Genomic DNA, 22,319 nt, shown 5'->3' on the forward strand with positions numbered 1-22,319 from the left:
AATAATAGGTGTTAGTGAGGATACAGAGGAAGGGGAACTCTCTTGCACTGTCGGTGGTAATGCAAAATGGTGCAGCCACTCTGAAGAACAGTATGGAGGTTCCTCAGAAAGTTAAAAATCGAACTACTCTATGATCCAGCAATTGTATCACTAGGTGTCTACCCAAAGGATACAAAAATATGTATTTGAAAGGATACATGCACCCGGATGTTTTTAGCAACAATATCAACAATGGCCAAACTATGGAGAAAGCCCAAATATCCATCAATTGATGAGTGGATAATGAAGATGTGTTGTATACACACACACACACACACACACACACACACACACACACACACACACACTGGAATATTACTCAGCCATCCAAAGAATGAAATCTTGTCTTTTGCCTCCACATGGACAGAGCTAGAGTGTGTTATGCTAATTGAAATAAATCAGGGAAAGACAAATATCATATGATTTCACTCAGATGTGGAATTTAAGAAACAAAACAGATGAATATATTGTAGGGGGTGAGGGGAGAAAGAGAGAGGGAGAAAACCATGAGAGACTCTTAAAGATAGAGAACAAACAGGTTTGATGAGGGAAGCGGGTGGTGTATGGGCTAGATGGGTGAAGGGTATTAAGGAGGGCACTTGTTATGGTGAGCACTGGGTGTTGTATGTAAGTGATGAATCCCTGAATTCTACTCTTGAAGCCAATATTATACTATAGATTAACTATCTAGAATTTAAATAAAATTTTTAAAAGAAAAAAATTAAATGATTTTTAGTCCCACATTATATTTTATGTCACAAATGGAAATTATTAATTTCCCACATTAGTAAAAAAAGTAACCAAAATGCATATATGGTGATGCTTATTAAAACAGTATAGGTTTAAAGTCATGTGGAATTTGGAACTTTTAGACATAATTAACTTAATCTAAAACTCATGGTAACAATAGGCCGAATAAAACCTTTTTCCAGTGATAGTGAAAATAAAATGCAGAAATTAAATCTAAATTATGGTTAACAGAAAAAGCAACTGTTGAAATTTTGTGCCCTTTCGTTTAATACTCAACTCACTAATAATGATATAACCAGCATTATTTGGAAGAAAGTGAAGATGATCTGTACATTTATATGATTTTTAAAATTATGTTCATATTGTAGTTTTCTTTGACACAATGGGGATCAATAAGGCAGAACATGGTGTGTAATATTTGTCCAATTAATGGATCTCAGGTGGTTGAATATTCTGAAAATTCAAGAATGCAATGGTTATCTTTTTCTACATACTGTGAAATAATACTTGGTAATTCCTTTGTGGTAATCAATGAATTGTTTTGCATTATATACTATATGTTGAATGTGTCTATAAAATGAAATTTCCATTCTTATTAAAAGATTTTCAGGATCATCAGCATAAAGGGCAATGCAAATATAAAGGGAAAGTTTCCATTCCTTAATTTATTAGCATAATTAGCAACATGTTTTGAACATCTCTATCAAGTGTACTGGGGTGAACATATATCATTGGTCTTGAGGTAGAGTTACATAGTATGATAGATCACAATTGCCACCAGTCATTATTGTCAATACATGCTCATTATAAAGTGCCAATACTGAAATCCTGAAAACAGCATTTCTCTGATTCTTACGAGGAGGAAGTGCCCTAAGAATTTAAAATGATGTAGAAAAGTCTGAGTAAATACATACAAAAACATTTAGATATTGTATAGATTAATACGCGTATTTAATTTGATAGAAGAAAAAAAATATGTGACTAATGAAAGTGTCAGAATGAATTTTATGTTCTTTATGGCTTTGGCCATAAAGGAAGAAGAATTAAGCTTTCTTTTGTGTCATATCTTAAAACGAAGTCATAATTTATTCAGAACATTTATATTAGTATGTCTTTAAGAATATAGTCTCACTTTAACACAGACACAGGAATAAGCCAAAGAAATATATTCAGTTATCCAATCCTTTTGGATGTTTTTTTTTAAATTGCTGATTATATTGAATTTTGCTCTATATAAGTAGTGAGCTTTTAAAAAATATGTATTTCCAAACATCTCTCTAGACATCAGTTTGTTCAATACTATTTTACAAACCCCTAAAACAAGACACTATTAAGGATGAAATCTTTCAAATAATGATCATGCATGAAAAGAACTTCCATATACACTATTATTGCTCTCTTCTGAATATTGAACTATCACTATCACACTGTGAAATAAATGGGTTCCTGCCTCCTCCTGTGGCCTGTTTCAGTGACTTTATTTAGTCAAGTAATCACATGAAATCCAATATGATTTTCTGTGTGGGAGATAAAAAAGCAGAGAAAGAAAATGAAATATGATGGAGCAGAAAAAGAAAAAGAAGGAAGAAACACAAAGAAAGCATGAAGTCATTTAGTGAGAAAGAGTATGTCTAATCCACAAGAACATTTATGAAATAAACAGAGACATCCCAACCTTCTCGGTGTGAGAGGCTATTATCTCTATTGATTTTAGTTTACAAGTTCTCAATTCTTTCTCTCTCTTTCTCATTTAAGAAGGTAACATAAAATCCATAAATAATACGCATCCAGAGAGTGAGTTTCACTAGAAGGATCCTGAGAACTGCAGCACATTAATCTTATGACTGTGCATTGGACCACTCAGAGATATAAAATTTAGAATGGCCTCTTGAGGGTCTAAAGAAATCAAGCTCATGTTTCTCCCCTCACAGCCCCCAAGAGAAATATTTAGTGATAGTAATGTAAATCCAGAATGTTCATGCACACAAACACACATATGTAGGCTTAGGCAAATGCACACAGATATATACATATATGGCTCGGCAGAGGAGTAGAAACATTTATATTATTTGAAAGTGTGGGCAAATTAAACATTTACACTATTAATAGTAACGATTTAGCCCCTACCACTCTCTGGTTTGAGCCATTACATTCTAGCTGCCTGTTTCATTGTCAATACGTCTCTTGTGACATCTGCTGCTGTTAATGCTGCTCTTTGAGGTATGACCAACAGTGGGGAAGACACTTGATATATAATACCAGAGTAGAGACACAGATAACCAAAGGAAAGCATGCCTCTCATAGCATAAGTTCTTTCAGGTTCAATAAGCAAAAAGTAAGCTTCTTCCCAACTCATTGCAACAGCACAAATCACCAACAATGTTCAAAGATCCCCTTAGCTTACAATAATAAAAAAAAGAAAAAGAGGAGGAGAAGCAACCGGGGGTGTGAAGGCAACTGTTTACTGATACAGGTATACATCTCACATATAGCCCAGGGAGGACCAAAATCAGAAGACTTGGCACCAAATCATTGAACCAGATGCAATTGTATGAGCCTGCTCAGACTGCCCTAACAGAATACCACAGACTGGATGCCTGAAAGAAAATAAATTTATTTTTCCACAGTTCTGCAGGCTCCAAGTCCAAGACCAAGGTGCCAAAGTGATGGTTTCTGGTGAGACCAGCTTTTCATTGTGTCTCATATGCACAGGTACCCTCCACGTATGTGTCTTCCTGTATCTCTTCCTGTTTTTATAAAGACACCTGCCCTGTTGGACTAGGTCCCCACCCTTAGGACTTTATTTAACATTAATTATTTCCTTAAAGGCCAATCTCCAAATACAGTCACATTGGAGTTCAGGGTTTAAACATGTGAATTTGGAGACACAGAATTCAGTCTATAAAATCAAGGGGTTTAAATAAATGCATAGGTTTTGACACTGGAATGCCTGCCTTGGGTGATGGCTCTGCCACGTATGACCGCTACTGACCTTGGATGACATGTACCACCCTTCAGTACTCAGCTTCTCATCAGGAGAATGAGGATGAGAGGAGTAATTCCCTTAAGTAGTTTCCGTGAAAATTTAATAAGATGGTTCATATAAAGTGCAAGGTGCAAGCCAGGGTAAATGAAAATAATCCATAAATAATACTGGTAGGTATTATTTTATCTAGATGAAGTATATACAGAGGGTGCAAGTTATGATGAGAATTTGTCTTTTTAAGTTTATGTACTTATTTTGGAGAGAGAGAGAGTGCACACACATGCATGTGAGCAGAGGAAGCAGAGACAGAGGGAAAGAGAGAGAATGCCAAGCAGGATCCACACTCAGTGCAAAGCCCCATGTGGGGCTCCATGCAGGGCTCCATGTGGGGCTAGATCCCACTAACTGTGAGATTATGACTTGAGCTGAAATCAAGAGTTGGATGCTCACCTGACTGAGCCACACAGCTGCCCCAATGATGAAAATTTCTAATTGTGTAATTATTTCCTTAGTCACCTGGACAAAAATCTGGTTTTGCACCTTTGTTCTCCTATCCTCACGATGGTGAAAATAACTTGTCCTTCATATATCACAATTATGGTATCAAAAAAAATGAGATAGTGCCTATGTAGTCTTCTGAGTTACACAGGTATTATTCCTACTGAAAATATAGATTTTAGTGTTAATACAGCAGCATATATATTAGCTCAAAAGTAATTTCTTTACAATTAAAATTTACAACTGACTGGTATGTATGATAGGTTGATAATTATGGCTTCTATTTGTATATTGAATGTGCTTTCTTTTCATTGTTTGTGTTGAGTTGTATTTCGTTTTGATTTAACATGAAAACGTAAAAGAGAGATATTCTGAATGACATCTAGACTTCTCCTATTTGACTTAGGCTACTGCTTGGAACCATAAACTTGATTTCTGTGTGTAATAGAAGAACTTAAGAAATCCCTGTCACTTTCCTGCTCTCCCTCTATTTGTGTATGAATGAAAAATTCAGGAATAATGAATTTAGGGAAAAGACAGTAAATATCATCCACTTGACATGTATAAGTTTGTATAACTTATAAATGATTTTTTCAACCATTCTATTTCTCAAATTAGCAGTGCATAATAAACACATTTTAAAGATTTTTGAAAAAGATTGACAGAGAATATATTATCATACTAAGCTAAAAGAAAGTAGGCTGATGCAAAAAATGGAAAAATCAACTGAAGGGCACTAAATAGACATTTTTAAAAGGGTTATAAATTCAAATATATAGCTTAAAGTCTAAAAATTACTCTTCTGATAAAAAAATCATGAAAATACCATGTTTTATTTTATTTTTACTTTCAAATTAGTTTATATTTGAAGTTTTAGGTTAAACTATTTTTAGTTTTATAACTACTAAAGCTCTGAACAACACACTTAAGTCACTTTTATTTATGCTTTACTTATTCAAAACTGAAAACATTTTTACTAAGGCATTTTTTTTTTCTATTTTCCTCTTTGGATTGTGTGGAAACATTAAAAATATTATCACAAAAACATTTGTAATTAAGAGAAACAGGTCAAAAATAGAATATATAGAAGCTGTATTTTAAAGCACAGTTATAATATTACCTTAAAAGATTTTGAAACTTGTTTTTCCATGTTAATGTTCATCTAGAAAATATACAGTTATTTTAAATCAGAGACTTTACATTATTCAGATAAAAGAATTAATGACTTGCAGGTGAAAATGTAAAGGGAAGCCATTACTCACTATTTCTATTGAACAATATATATTTTCACTAAACAAATTCAGGGTAATTTTAATTATTTAAGACATTTGTTTTAGTTATTAAAGATACTTGTTTTAGTTATTAAAGATAAAGATATGTTAAAGTTTCTATAAAGTCTTCTCTAGTTTGTATTCCCCTTTCATCTAACCAGAAATCATAATGGCAGAGATATCTATGTGGGAGGTTATGCCCTTTTCATTTTATTGACTAAAGAATTGAAAAGACCCAAGAAGAGAATGTGTGTGTATATGTGTGTGTGGAGGGGGTGGTTATAGAAATTTGCCTTTCCCAGATCCTTATATATTATCATAATTGCAGATTCATTCCTACTATTATTTGATATCAAAAGCTATCAGAAAATTATCACAAAACTGATATCTCGTCTTCCAGCTAGATGCCAGAAACATGATATTTGTTTTTCAGAAATACCTTCACCCCAGAAATATGCACCAAATTTTGTATCTTTCCATTGATGATATATATGAGCTTTTAAAGATCTATGGGGATGATTTATGCAAGCAAAGGACCCTTAAGATATGTTTTAATATATTAGACCCTTAAGATATGTTTTAATTTATTAAACCTAATTCATAAAACAGATACTTAATTCTATTTTAACTGTATAAGATGTTATTCACCTTTGAGAGGTTTCAGAGTAAAGTGTTATCCATTTGCTCACTTAATATCACCAGAGATTCTAAACTGTGTTATAAACCTAATATGTTTGATTTCCCTTTTAACTAATGAAATTTTATAACTAAATATGGTGACCTTTATATTCTCAAAATATTATAATGGTCTGAACAAATTTAGGAAGAGCTTAATTTAACATCCTAAGTTTAAATCAATTCTTTAAATGCACCTGCAAATTGGAGCTACATAGCTGATTCTTTAATGGGCATAATTCTCTGAAACATTACAAGAGTATAAAAAGATCAAATATGCACAGTTTCTTAACTCACAAATATGAGTACAAGGACATTTATTTTCTTAATGATGTATATACTTAATTCTAAATCATTCCAATGTTAAACGAGCCTTACTCATTCAAGGAAGGCCTTCCCCATCCAATTTAACAGGATATTACAAGCAGAGATTTTGGCCAGGTCTGAGGCCAGGTCAACAGACACCCAGAGTGTTTTTCATCTACTAGATTGTCATACTGAGACCTTTCTGAATAGGTTTAAGAGCTTGAAAGATCATTGTCCTTAAGGCTCAAATTATCTAATTCTTTCTTCTAACTGAAATATGCAACTTAAAGGTTGAACACACAGTTGGATGTTGCATCTTTTTGGCTTTTAAGACATATAAAGATATTTCTGCTAACTGAAAAAAAATCTTGCATTTTTTTCATATTCATGGATATATAAACTTCAACAGATACTTATAACAATATCCAAATGAATTCTAGATATGGTACGTACCATGGCCATGTCTTGATTGCCATCATGCCTCTAACATCTATCTCCAAGTTTTGACGTTTTTCCTCCCTATTGTATGCCTTCAGCCTAGGCTTCCATTTGTTTTATTCTTCTAATCTTGCAGTACATGCTACGCAAATACAAGGTTGGCCAGATCCCTCATGAGACAGACTAGTTGTTTCCAGCCTGCTCTTTAAAAAACTGGCTTGTGTTCCTTGTCAATCTTCATTTTGGTAGTACTCTCAATCTATCTTTGTTGAACCACTGGGACCCACAATTCTGTAATCTATTGACTTGCAGGGTACCTGCTGCCTAGCAATGAATGGTAGCATAAGGCCCTTTTCCCAATAGACACTCTAAATATAAGTATTTGCTCAAATTAAGTTCAAAGAGAACCCCTCCCTTGCAGACTATAATTTATAATTTTATCCACTTCCTGATGGGCTAATGTTATAGTTGGACAACTCCCTTTAGATCTGCATGTACTGTTTTAGCTTCTTCCTTTTAGTCATTCACTATGATTGAAGTACTAACAAACCTGGGAACTAACCCAATATGAGAAAAGACATACCTGGAAGCTTTAAATAAAACACGACTTCACTCAAAAATACTATGTTTTGGATATATTATTCCCAATAAAAAATTATAAATACATGCTAAAAATACTGTTTTGCTGTCTTTGTCATTGATAACATTTCATATGTATCTATCTTCATCTTAAAACCTGCTACTCAGAACAAAATGTTGAATAGATGATTTACGTCTTCATCTTAAACATCATTATATTTTCTTATATTTTCCTACTCAAACACTTTCTACATAGCAAGTACCTTTTTATTGCATTTTAAATATTCCTGGCATTTCAAAAAACATTACAATAGGAATATTTTACAATAACCAAGAAGAATCTCTAATGTTTTCATAGAAAAAAAAATGAATTGATTAAGCCTGTAAGAAAGGTAATAAGAGAGATCTTGTTTTCACATTGTTCTAAAGAATTTCTTCCCAGAGAGCATTCAGACCAACGTGGAAATCACATAAAAGTAAGTTATAACTCAAAGGTCTACAGCACTATAACATACCCATGTTCTGCCACAGCAGAAATAGAGGTGACCCTTTTAAGCTGAAGAAAAATAATTAAGGATCATGAGATCATTACAGAAAGATAGGCAAAAAGAATAATTGTACTTTGTCATTGCTCAGTATACGAGTTAGCTCTTCCTAATAAAAATTTAAATAAAAAATGATTTGAGGGGCGCCTGGGTGGCTCAGTTGGTTAAACGTCTGACTCCTGGTTTCAGCTCAGGTCGTGATCTCACGGTTCATGAATTTGAGCCCCACGTCAGGCTCTGTGTAAGATCTCCATGCTTACAGCATGGAGCCTGCTTGGGATTCTCAATCTCTCCCTCTTTCTCTGCCCCTCCCCCCACTTGTGCATGCGCTCTCTCTCTCTCTCTTACAAAATAAATAAACTTAAAAAATAATTCAAATAAAAATATATGATTTAATGAGTAAGCAGGATATAAGAGGAGGAGATAGTAAGGGACCTTTAGAAAACCGTGTATTACTGTTCAAGGCTACATTGCCATCTGCCTGTGAAGATCCTTCCTTCATCAGGAAGAGTGACGGACATAATGACTTACCCTTGTGTAGTATCATATACATCTAATTTCTCAAGAAATTATTTAAGTATGTTACATCAATGGGCAGGAAAAATTCATGAGGTTTTTTTTTTTTTAGTTTTTATATCTAATTCTATATTAGGAGAAGTTTTGCATGCTTGCTATTTATAAAGGTTTTGATTGCAGAAATAAAAGAGACTGATTATCAGAGCTCTGAAAAAGAAAATAAGTAATGCTATGGATGAAATCCTAGTGTCAGTCATGTCAGGTATGGAGAAGTGCAGCTGTTCAGTGGGCCTGAGGCTAGACAGTAATAGGCAATGTCTTCTGTACTTGACTGTGAATGAACCTCTCTGGGGGTGTGTCTTTAAAGACTAGGAGGTGGTAGAATTACTGAGCGAGGAAGAGCTCCTTCACTGCTAATATTTCTGGGGGAAAAAAAAGAATCCAAGGAAAGTTATTTAAAGAGCAGAAGGCCAAGAAATTATGGTGGCTAATATCACATAGCTATCTTAAATATAAAATAAAAAGACCCTGTTTCCTATTACTTAACTCTTTGGAGTAGCATCTGTCTCTTAGCAACTGAAATTATCATTCACTGACCCATGAGAGGAGACAATTTTCATTAGTGCATGACAAGGAAAAGGGCGTTTCCTTAGACTTATGGCAAAAAAACAAAACCATCTGAAGAAGAGAATTTCTAGGGGGAGAATTTCTAGGTGAGACTGACTCTAGGATACTTAGAAAAGAAAATTTGGGGCAGTGATGACTCCACCAAAACTGAGACCATAGTTTGACAGATAAATAAGTAAGCAAGTTTTCTCTTCTCTTTTTTACCCTGCCTCAAAGAAGTCTGTTTCTTCTCTCCCCCTCTCCATTTCTCTTTCACTCTTTTTCTCTCAGAAAGACTCTGGAAATAAGATAGATAGATAGATAGATAGATAGATAGACAGATAGCTAATAGAGAGACACAGATAGATATAAAAAGAAATAGAAATATCTAGTCATTGTAAAAGGAAATGGAAGAAAGAAAGATATGAATTATGAAAAAGTAATGAGGAAAACATTTATAAAACCTTTAAAACTAAGTGCCAAAGGAGATATAATGTCCTTTGAATGTTGCTAGAATTTCTTTCATTTTTCCCTTCTCTACCTCCCAAGCTACCCAAGGGAGTTTCTCTCTTCCCAGTAAAATTCTAGCAACATAAAATGTAAGCAGTATACATACTTCAGAGGAAAAGTCATCCGCCATTCTCCAAGCAGTTCAGGGATTTCAGCAGCATGAAGTGTGCTCAGATTCATGTGGTTTCCACAAGGATATTGGAGGATTCTCCAGAAGAACACATATGGTATACGCATGTGGAGAATACTGTGAGGATGTAACTCAATACCCTACCAACAAAATCGTTTCTTTTTGGTACATGGTCCATTCTTGTTGGAGACAATGGATAGAGAAATAAGGCTCAAATGAAGCAGTTGTTCCCAACCTTCCACAACCTTCTCACATGGTTTAATGTAAATGGCTACCTAAGACCTAGTTCCCACACACAAAAAAATAAAAATAAAAAAATAAATGAGTTCCATTTTTTTAATAAATGTACAGTAAATAAGAAACATGTAACAGCACTCACTCCATTAACCAATTTTCCCACCGTTTTTCATGAAGGAAGCATCACTTACAACCTATGCATTTTTCCTGTGATGCTGACTGATGACTGGATAGAAGCAGTTGCCAGGGGGCTGGACGTGGGGGACACAGGGAAAGGTTGGAAAAGGGTACCAACTTTCAGTTGTAAGATAAATAAGGTCTGAGGCTCTAGTGTAGAACAAGGCTATTCTAGCTGATAAGGCTGTATTGTATAATTGAAATTTGCTAAAAGAGTAGAGCTTGAATGTTCTTAATCAAAAAAAAAAAAAAAGAGGGGGTAAATATATGAGGTGATGGATGCATTAATTATCCAGATGAGAGGAATCCTTTCAGAATGTATGCATTTATCATATCACCACCTCGTGCACTTTTAAGTTTCTTAATCATATTTCTCAGCTTCAATAAAGCTGAAAACAAGAATAGCAGGCTGGCAATTGGCAAGTCTTACTGACTTCTCTCAGAACATGATTTGGATGTTCATTGGCTTCCATTTTCAGGTATTCATTCTTTAATAAAGTCTTAAAGCATCTTTAGAACCCAGTGACTGCATACCAAAGCAGGGCAGCGTGTGAAGAAACAGATTCCCCTTTCAGCGATTCCTCTTCTGTTCTTATAATCTGATTTGGGAGGCCAGGCAACCTGTTCATCACCCACAGCATTATTACCTCAGAAGCACAGACCACGTGAGATTTACCTGTGAACCTTTCTCAGTTGAAATTAGGGCTTCATTCGTTTTGCCTCAACTGCTTTAGTTTTCTGAACAAGAAAGTGTTTAGTAACACCAGCGGCTGAGGAAAATCTTGAGGGAATTACTTGCTAACCAGTTGAAGCATGTTACTTTCACTCTCTCATGACAGTGCCCTTAAATTCACAAACTGGATACTCATTTTCCATTTGTAATCACCAAAGATAGAACTTTCACAGACATACAATTTTTTCAGAAATCTTCACTGAGGGTGACATGTGAGAATTGATTAGACTCCGACTATACCCACATAAGATTGGAATGAAAGTGGAAAAGTATAATCTTTATTATTTTAAAAACTCACACTTAACTTAGTCAATTAATGCTAGTCAATTTACTCAATTAATATTAATGACAATTTATAAATTTCTTTGACAGGTTTGGATTTCTTATTTATTAAAAAGCACTGCTACCTAATTCCTGACTGACTTTAATAAATTTACATATCCAGGGAGAGTATAATGTGGGCAAAAGTGACTGCTTTCATTTTTTCAGAAATTGTCTTTCATCTTTGAAAATGTTCTTTAAGTTTATTCTTGAGAGAGGAGAAAGAGAATACTTGAGTGAGGAGAGGCAGACAGAGAGAGAGAGAGAGAGAGAGAGAGAGAGAGGGAGAGAGAATCCCAAGCAGGCTTCATGCTGTCAGAATCAGAGCCCAACACAGAGCTTGAACCCATGAACCATGAGATCATTACCTGAGCAGAAATCCAGAGTCAGCCACTTATCTGACTGAGCCACCCAGGCACCCCTGAGACTATTTTAATAAATGAAACCACAGAATAAAAAATAAACTTGATTTTCAAAATGAATTTCATTCCATTTAAAATTTTCACTTTATGTTTTTAATTAGAGAATACTGACTGGGAGCTCTTTGAGATTCTTTTAATGATGATGGGGAAGAATGTCCAGTGCACCAAATAGCTGAGGCCAAACAAATGGTTTTTTCTAACTTTTAATGTTTTTTAACATTTTTTTCTTGAATAGACCTCAATTACACAGGAGAGAATTAAGTATAAGCTTTAGTTTATGACATCCTGTCATTCCTGGCTCCAAACATAGCCCTCTGTTACTTACCTGTTGGTTAGTTCATTTATTGTTACTTATGTAATGACCCACATATGAACTCACTATTCAATAAAAACACTGACAACTTAAGTAGGACAGACATTATGGCTTTGCCAAGATACTCAACTATAACTCAACCAACATGTGGCCATGCAGTGCTGGATTTAGTATTGTGAGGATGGAAACATTAAAAGAAAGCAGGGATAATTTTAGTTGGAGACAGACGACTCACAGGTAATTTGCAAGAATTCCATGCACTCCTGGTTTGTCCCCACAGATAATCTGCATTTTGGGTGGGAATGCAAAAGTTCCAGAAGAATCTTGCCTCAGAACAATGGACTATGATAACAGCCTGTGACTTCCACATGCTTTCCAGAACAACAATAATACAAAAAAGCAAAACAGTGACTTGAGGGGTGTTCTGTGGATTTCAAGACTGTGGGAGGAGTGTGATGATCATCCCTGACAGTTTTTCCTTTCTCAGGTAATAGGTTGAGTCCATATCCCTTCCTTATCTTCTCTGAAAAGATTGCTTATAATTTGAATAATTACTGCTGCCAGAGGGTGATACACAAACACACACACACATCAGCAAAATATACTTCTATATATTAATAATATATATTAATAACTTATATATTATAATATATTAATAATAAAATACATTGATATATATACAGTTCCAAACTTATATAACATTTACTTGACCACTACCATAGCCCTATCTTTTTGTCAGTGCTGCTGTTACTTTATAATGATAATGTCTTACTATTTCCACACTTTCTACTGGAGTCCCCAAAAATGGTGAAGTTTTTGTTCCAGTTCTTGGCACTAGCCGTAAGGGGAAAAAAAAGGAATGAAAGCTTAATTTTAATTATAATCAAACACAATATAGAACAATACAGAAAGTTTAGGAGGCTCTGAAAAGAAAAAAAAAATCATCCAATACAGCAGCTGGCGTGAGACTCAAACATATGTCATATCATTTCACTTTTCTTCTCAAGCACTTCGATGTTTTCTCATTTCTCAGACAACAAACTCTCAGTTCTAACAATGGCCTAAGAGGGCCACGATGATCTGTACTCGATTCTCTTATATCTCTGACCCCATCCCTGTGACTCCCCAGTTCACTCATTCTCCACCAGCCACACTGGGCTCTTGCTGTTCTGCCATGCACCAGGTGGGATCTCAGAGCAGAGCCTCTGTTGCCACCGCTCCCTCCCCAGGCATGTTCTGCTCTCAGGACATTTGCCAAGTGCTGCTCCCTTGGCCTGTTCCACTGTATTTCCAGAAACCTGGCCACTTTGCTTGCTCGGTGTTACCTTATCAAGGAGGCCACGCCTACAGCTCTGTTGAAAATCCAATCCTATCCCGAAGCCCCACAAATGCAAATCATCTGGCTGTTTTCTTTGTCTACTTCAATTGTCTTCTGAAATGCACTCTCTTCTGACAAAGCGTAACTGACTTAGTTGTTTTGTTGATGGTCTGTGATCTTCCACCTGAGTGTGAGAAGCCAGGACTTGGATGCATCTCCAATGTTAGAGGGAGCCCTGCCATGTAGTTTCTACTCAATAAACATGCAACTCACACTGTTTTTTATTTTATTTTAATTTATTTTATTTTATTTTATTTTATCTTATCTTATCATCTTATCTTATCTTATTACTATTATCTTCTGTGTTTTTTTTTCCTGCCACGTGCATGGTTATTTCTTATCTTCCAGTGAGTTGTGTGTTTTCCAGCTCTCCATTAAGCTGTCCCCAGCCCTCCTCTCTGTACCAGGTAGGAGCACAAGTCAGATTTGGCACGGTTTTAATAGCCTTTATCTAGTTAGTAAGGAGGCATTTGGAAGTCTGATGTCTCTCTATGCCTGTGGGCTCATTGTCTGACAACTTTTCTCAGCATTTGGCAGCATTAAGAGCAACAGTTTCATAACTGACACCACTCTTAATCACTCACTCATCATAACTAACTTGTGAGGTCTTTCTGCCTGTCTGCTCCTTGGGCTTTGGCATTACACAGAGTTGTCTCCTGATTTTCTGGCCTGTAAGGGAAATCAATCCAGTGTCTGCCTGCCTGGTTGAGCCACACATCCCATGCAGACTTGCTTTTGGTGCTTCCCCTGAAGCCTGATGATCCAGCACACATTCAGCTGGTTCTAGCCTAACTACATATCTGAAACTATTACAACATTTACTGCTCCAGTCCTAAAGAATATCTCTTTCAACTTACGTTTTTATCTAAAATCAGTGCTTTGAATGTTTTGGAATACACTATGTTGTTAACATGATTTTTTTAAATGAAAGCAAAAGAAAAATATATGTGATTTTGGTAGAATTTAAGTTTGCATCTATTATGGATAAAGTCTTGCTAAGACTTTTTGCCTCTGATTTGGAAAGATATGAGTTTCTGGGGCCAAGTCAGGGCTGTGAAACGGACTGTGAATATGTCCGAAAAGCAAGACTATACAGGTAGCATCAAAAAAACAACAGTGTTTTCCCCAGACGGAACCATAAACTGCCAAAAGGGAAATTGTCACAGCTGCATTAATCTTCTTTCTCTTTGTTTTTTTCTCTCACTTGTGTCTCCGGAATTGTGGTAGTACAGAGCTGTACTGACATTGTATCCAATGAGTGGGGAGAGGAATCTCCCTCCATTACGTCCTAAGTGATGAAGACATTTTTGTGATAAGAGCCTGTAATAGTCTAGAGTGTCTGATATTAGAAGGTAAATTACCTCTTTGGTGGAAAAGCTTTCAATCATTTAGGGTAAGCTCTCCCTCCATGGCCGTGACTTTGCCCATAAAAATAGAAGAGAATATAAAACTCTTCACATCATACAAAAGCATTTCCTTTACCTTTTAAAGGTAATCTTTAACAAAGGTAACAAAGGTAAATCTTTGTTTGAAGATTATGTGGATTAGATACCTAAAGATTTCTCATTTTTTTTACCCATGACTTTTGAAGGAGATACATAGGCAAAAGTAAGATAAACGAATAATAATTTCAAAAGTTGTTTTAAATCTATTCTTGCTTCAAGATATAAAAATATCAAAGTATGGAATAGTCTCATGGGCATATAATGTTAAATGGACCAAATTACTTAATGATCCTCTCAACACATGCTTTTGTAATTCAGATTTGCTCCTATAGCTCTGCATAGTTTATACAGTGTGCAGAATCTTAATCTCTTCATCACATCATCGGCATTCAAGATAATGAGGTTTTGACATATTTAAAAGGAGGTAAATCTAATGAAGAAATCATATACACAAGTCAAATTGCATTTAAGATGTTTCCCTACTTATCACTAGAATTAAAGGTGTAATTTAATATGGATTTTTGATTAAAAACAGATGGTTCACATCTGTTCCCCAAATGAAAAAAAAAAAGCCATTTTAACTGAAAAGTGTAAGTCACTGAAGTAATATCTGATGAGGAAGACATGTTGAATATAGTTTGATTCTGTCACCACAGATAGGTTCTGATATCTGTCCACTGTAAAGTAATGAGAATAAAAATAAATACATTTGTAGAACAATATCCTCACAGGAATTATCCCATGTTACAAGATGTTCCAGAGGTTAGCTGTGTGAACTTTCAGGCAATGCAATCTTCTCACAGTGAACCCAGCCAACAACCTAAGAGGTTGACAAACTTGAGGAGAAGGTGATATGGCCAAATAGTAGATTTTCAGCTAGCTTTTTGAGAATGAGGTTCTTTGTGAGACACAGGTTGTAAGGTAAACTCTATGATTCTTACCTCCTGGTATTCACATCTTTATGCTATGACTTCCCCTTGAGTGTGGCAGACCTGTTACTTGCTTTAATCTGATAGAATATGGCAAAGTTGATAGGGTATATGTGATCACATATACATGATTATGTTGATAAAACTGCAACACCCATATTGGGAAGAAACTTCCTTGCTGGCCTGGGAGAAGCAAGCTTCTATGTTCAGATCGAAAGTCAAAGAGCTGAGGGTAGCCAGAAATCAGCAAGAAAAATCAGATCTCAGTCCAGTAGCCTGAAAAGAAGTGAATCCTGTTAACAACCACGTGTGTTTGGAAGTAGGTTTCTCCCCAGTCAGACCTCGTAAGAGGCTGCAAACTGCAGCCTTAACCATCACCTTGATTGCCCATTTAAGACCCTAAAGCAGAGTATCCAGCTAACCAAAGACAAGACTCTTGACTTGCAGAAAGAGTGAGACAATATATAGGTGTTATTTTAAGCTTCCAAATTTACGGCAATATTATTATGCTGCAATACATAGCTAATACAACCACTTTTGGACTCTGCATTTCATAAGATGTTCTTTCTCACTAAAGAAAGGCAAAGCATTCAAAATTAGCAGTGATGTTACAGGACCCATTGGAATGGTTAAAGGCGACGCAGAGAGCTCTGGCCCTTTAGAAATGGTGAGAAATGATTTGCATAAAGGTAATGCTGCTAAAACTTCTGTAAGAACCAATGAGAATATAAGTTATCAAATTGAATAGGGTGGTATCTTGAAGGAAATAATCATTTTTCAATAATCATTGGTTCAGTTTGATAGCACATCAAGGATGGTGAAGGTGCTTAGAAAGCATTCCTGTGCGCCGTAGTGATTATGAATGCAACATCTTTGTAGGATGCTAAGATATTTTATGAACATAAGGAGCACTATTCCTGAAACTAAGAGGCCACATTACTTTTAGAAGACACCACCTTGAAACACAGATAGGCATATGACCAAGAATATGTTCCAAAAGTATAGTTAAGGTCATGATCTTAGATTGAAGGCAAGAGCCAGTTTGCAAATTTTAACAGTGAAATCCTTAATTTTAAATTATTAAAATGTAGAGTATAATAATTAAGCTGTGGATATATAAGAAAATTGAACATTATCGGGGCGCCTGGGTGGCGCAGTCGGTTAAGCGTCCGACTTCAGCCAGGTCACGATCTCGTGCTCCGTGAGTTCGAGCCCCGCGTCGGGCTCTGGGCTGATGGCTCAGAGCCTGGAGCCTGTTTCCGATTCTGTGTCTCCCTCTCTCTCTGCCCCTCGCCCGTTCAGCTCTGTCTCTCTCTGTCCCAAAAATAAATAAACGTTGAAAAAAAAAATTTTTTAAAAAGAAAATTGAACATTATCATATAGTTACCCATTATAAATTTTTAAAATTTTTGCTATAATTTATCAGTTCCATATAAATTATAGTATCTGCAAATTATTTTCTAGATTGTAGAATCAATTACAAATATGCTTTCTCAAATATATGCTAATATATTTTTTTTAAGTCAGGTTAAGGATTCAGTAAGTAATTGTATGAAAATAAGAATGTTCTATATTGCCTTTTCACTTACTAAGTTCTTATGACTTTAACCCATTTCTTTATGGAAATCTCATGTCTGAAAGGTGCAATATACCATTTTGTTCCTGTTAATTTATTTTCACTTTCTCACTTATAGAGAATATCTACAGATAATGGATTGATGTAGACATTATCATCAGTATAATTTCATAACTCTCAGCAGATAAACATTAAAGAGTTTTCTTCCACAATGGCAGATGGCAGCATGTTAGATAATTGTAAATTATTATATATAAGAATTATACTGTGATGGAAGCTAGACAGAAAAAGTGACTGATAATTTTTTTGAGAAGACAAGAAAAATGAAAATTGAATTTTAAAAATCGGGAGTTGTATATCACTACAGTATTGACCAAACTGTATTTTTTTGAACTATCATTCACCACGAGTGGTCCCACGACACAACAGGAGAGGAAAAAAGTCAAGTCCTACAGAGATTGCAGATGACAGCCCAGTGCTCAAATTCCTAATCAAATCACCACCATCTGCGTAACCTGTGATCAAATCTGCTTTTGCATTTGGCTTTTATCTCCTCAGGGGTATTAGTCTTAATGCACAGATACCTTAAATAGAGAAGAATAATGGATTTGAAGATAAAAAAGAATAGCATGACCCACAGAGAATAAGAGTCAAGAGCTATGTTTATTATTATTACAAACTCTTTGTCCATGTGTTTGTAACTGTTTCCCAAGACTTAACCGATTGTGTACAGGGAAGACATGATGTTCTGCATTCTGACCCCTCTGTATTACCTGTCAGCTCTTAATTGATAAATGTTAATTAACTGACTCACTAGCTAAATACTGCCTGGAAAACACAAAGAGTAATCCTGAGATCAGGGAATTCGTTATTTCTGGGGTACACACAGGGTACTCCCTTGTTACTTTCTTCCTGCTTTCCAGAACACATCTAATCTATGTATTTAAAAGTGTATTGTGTTTCTTTCCTTGTTTTAAAATTCTTGGACCTGGATTGGTGAACCAGGATGAAATGCATACCGGTGCATTTCTGCAGAGATCAATGACACTGTAGTTCATTTTGACATGAACAGAGCCAGAAATACAGATACTCTTAAACCTTATATGTTATTCAGTGCTTTTCAAATATATAACAAAACTAACTTAAATATGCCTCATAGAAGCCCAAAGCAGAAATGCATGGAAATTTAGGAAGAAACTGAAATCAAGCATTGTAAAGCTCTTGGCCTTTCTCTTTTCTCCCTGTTTCCCTATTTATCTATTTATTTCCCCTTCTAGAAATGCCTTTGCTTCTCTAGACCCCATGACAAATCTGTCTATCTGTATTGATATTGAGGTTATGTGTTATAATTCCAGCCTTGTGAACGGGCTAATTGGTCCCAGTTGCAAATTCAGGGAAACATACGACAATGAGCCAACTTGGAAAGGTGTCCATTGCTAATCTATCCAGAGAGGGCCAAGAGAATGAGCCACAGTGGAATATAATGGTTCATAGCAAATTTCCCAAAAAAGCAGCAGCCTGTCTATAGTGTAATCTTAGAGTGAATTGTACAATGAATCTTAGAATGTAATCTTAAATGAATCAAGAAATATCATTCCACTTCAAGGTTTTAAAACTTCGAGCACTTTTATCACTGTGTCTTTTGTATTGAACTCAGCAATGTGTACACATCTCCAAGAAAGGCACCTGACTTTTGTCCTCTTCATTTCCACAAATAAAACAGGTGAGAGGCAACTGTCAAGAAAAGTTTAATCCAAGCTGAAATTACTAGATAAATTAACAGTGCAATCCCTTGCTTTCATTATCTTTTCATTTCATACAGTTTCACCTTTTTAAAAAGGAATTCATGAATATATTTACATGAAAATAACATAAATGAAATAGACACTATAGAGGAAGGGCCAAGAAATTTTCTAGGTCTGTTAGGCACAGCTTTTTTTTCCTTTCTAGACACTGCTTTTTCTTTTGTCAATTTAAAGGAAGGTAGTAAATGTTTAAATCAATTTTCATTTTGTTCAAAATGCTCAATCACTAAAACCAAGTGATAACCTGTTCATTTCAGATACTTAATGAAAACTAGCAAAAGGTATGAAAAACATCTACTACCAGTGGTATGCTAGATCCAGCATGTGCTGGATAATGAAAGCTGTTTTTACAAGTTGGTTATTAAATACAGCTGTCCTTGAAAGTTAAGCTATATAAACTTACTTGAATTATTTTTAAAAGGTAATAAAGGCTGAAAACTGCATCCTAATTATTTTACTGTATTTTACTATCATGTATGGTCTTGAGGTTATTTTGTCTATTTAATCTATACGGGGGAAATACATAATAGTGTACTATAACACATTTCTTCTAACTTTACATTCAATAACATAATATCACATTGGTAGTTCAAAAGTCGTCATAACAGGGATGCATAATCAGACCACAGAAATGGGCAAATGTTACAATCAGGGTTTTTTCTTGTTGTTGTTTACCGAGCTTATTTTTAAACATTTATCAACCTACTGTATGTTAGTCTCTAGAAGTATGGATTATATATTTTGGGGCATTACACTGCAGTTATCTAGAGATAGATAAACTAAAAATCCCAAAGAACATGCTAGAAGAAAAACATTAGCTGGGGAAAATGACCTGTTTTGCTTCATTTCTTCTGCTTGAAAGTGTTGATACCTTGTAGTTTGTGGAGTGCTCAGTGCAGTATTATGGGAAGTATGGGACAGTTACTTGAACCAGGTTAATTAAAAACTCCAGAGATGATTGATGAATAGCCAATGAAAAGATGTGGCAGGAGATTCAGAAGGAGGGGTCAGGAAGAAAGATAAAAATGTTTAAAATATTTTATTTTTAGAAGACAAATGTGCTAGGTAGGGTGTAAGTCAATGTTCTCCTCCCTCATTAAGATGTACGTTATCCAGGAGGCTTTGGATTTGGACATAATATTGAAGTTTGGGAGTCATCCTAAGATGGAAAAATAAGCCCAACCAAGATACTACAGTCCCCTTAAATCCAGTCACCACTTTCAATCTATTAGATTGTCAAAAGTTATCTTAATGTATTCATTACTCAACCTGTTTATTTTTTATAAAATAATCTTTCATAAAAGTAGCTACGACTCTTTCACCGCCATTTTAGACGAGTTCGGGCGCGTTCAGGGTGGTATGTCCGTAGTTTCACCGCCATTTTAAACCCAGCTCCATACAAGGCTCCGCTGCTGCTGTTGCAGCCTGACCTGGACCGCGTGGCCGGCACCCGCAGTGGACAACTCAGCCACCACGAGGACATGAATGAATACATCAGTATAGAGGAATTTGCAGAGGGATGCAAGATCAACGCCAGCAGAATGACAGTAAAATGTTTACTGCGACACAGGCAAGAAAGACCTGACTGAATATTTGTCTCAATTTGGGGAAGTTGTAGACTGCACAGTTAAAACAGACCCAGTGACTGGAAGATCAAGAGGATTTGGATTTGTGCTTTTCAAAGACGCTACTAGTGTTGATAAAGTTTTGGCACTGAAAGAACACAAACTGGATGGCAAATTGATAGATCCCAAAAGGTCTAAAACCTTTTGGAAAATGTTTATTTATTTATTTTGAGAAAGAGAAAGAGAAAGAGAGCATGTGCACAAGAGTAGGGGAGAACAGAAAGAGAGGGAGAGAGAGAATCCCAAGCAGGCTCCGCACTATCAGCACAGAGCCCAACGTAGGGCCAGATCCCAGAAACCATGAGATCATGACCTGAGCTGAAATCAAGGGTCAGTCGTTTCATCGACTGAATCGCCTAAGTGCCCCAAGGCTAAAGATTTAAAAGAAAAAGAACCCCCCCTAAAAAGGTTTCTGTGGGTGGATTGAGCTCAGATACTTCTGAAGAACAAATTTAAAAATGTTTCAGAGACTTTAGAGAGATTGAAAATATTGATGTTCCCACAGCTACAAAAACAAATGAAAGAAGAGGATTTTGTTTTATCACATGTACTGACAAAGAGCCAGTGAAGAAATTGTTAGAAAGCAGATATCATCGATTTGGTTCTGGGAAGTGTGAAATCAATTGCACAACCCAAAGAGGTATATAGCAGCAACAGCAACAAGAAGAAGGAGGAAGAGGGGCTGCAGCTAGTGGTCAAGGTGGTGCTAGAAGCCTTGTCATGGTTGCAGTCAGCACCAACACTGGAACCAAGGATTTAATAACTATTATGATCAAAGACATGGAAATTACAGTAGTGCCTATGGTGGTAATCAAAACTATTGTGGCTAGGGCCACTATGATTATATTGGGTATAACTATGGGAACTATGGATATGGACAGGGATATGCAGACTACAGTGGCCAACAGACACTTAGGGCAAGGCGTCTGGAGGGGGTGGCGATCACCAAAACAATTACCAGCCATACTAAAGGAGGATGTTGGAGAAAACAAGAGGAGCTTGCTCAAGTAACCCATCTTGCAGGATGACAGTGAAGACTGGCCTTCTGTTGATCTAAAATGATTATTTTGTAAAAGACTTCTCGTGTACAAGACACAACTGACACAACTGTGTCCAACTGCTGATAGCCGCCAATTAGTTTTCTATGTATTTACTTTGTCTTTTGTGTGTCATGACTCGATGTGGATTTCTTTTTATACAAATTTTATTTGTGTGATTTCATGTTAAACCTCCAACAAATGCTTCCCTATGTGATTGTTTCTCTGTGTCAGGTACTAAATAGCTCTGTAAAAGTATAATTTTAAATAAGCAATAATTAAGGCACATTTTATTTTGTAAGGAGTTTGGATCCATACAGAGAAACCGTGGTCCTTTAGGAATAGCCAGTGTCACCCTGTTCCCCATTTTTGTTAGATGTATTCTGTGCTCCAAGGCTTTGTTTCCCTGTTAACTGAGGTTTCCACCACATCTTGAATGTTCCTTCTCTGTATATCTGGAGACCCTGTCATA

General features: G+C 35.8%; 1 pseudogene; it reads left to right on the top strand.

Annotated features, from left to right (window-relative positions):
• Positions 1-14,410: 14,410 nt before the first annotated feature.
• On the top strand, positions 14,411-22,026 carry LOC121036478 (heterogeneous nuclear ribonucleoprotein D-like; annotated as a pseudogene).
• The last annotated feature ends 293 nt before the right edge of the window (positions 22,027-22,319 follow it).

The sequence above is a fragment of the Herpailurus yagouaroundi genome, unplaced genomic scaffold (assembly GCF_014898765.1).
Source record: "Herpailurus yagouaroundi ecotype Mexico unplaced genomic scaffold, PumYag 162, whole genome shotgun sequence".
Taxonomy (NCBI): domain Eukaryota; kingdom Metazoa; phylum Chordata; class Mammalia; order Carnivora; family Felidae; genus Herpailurus; species Herpailurus yagouaroundi.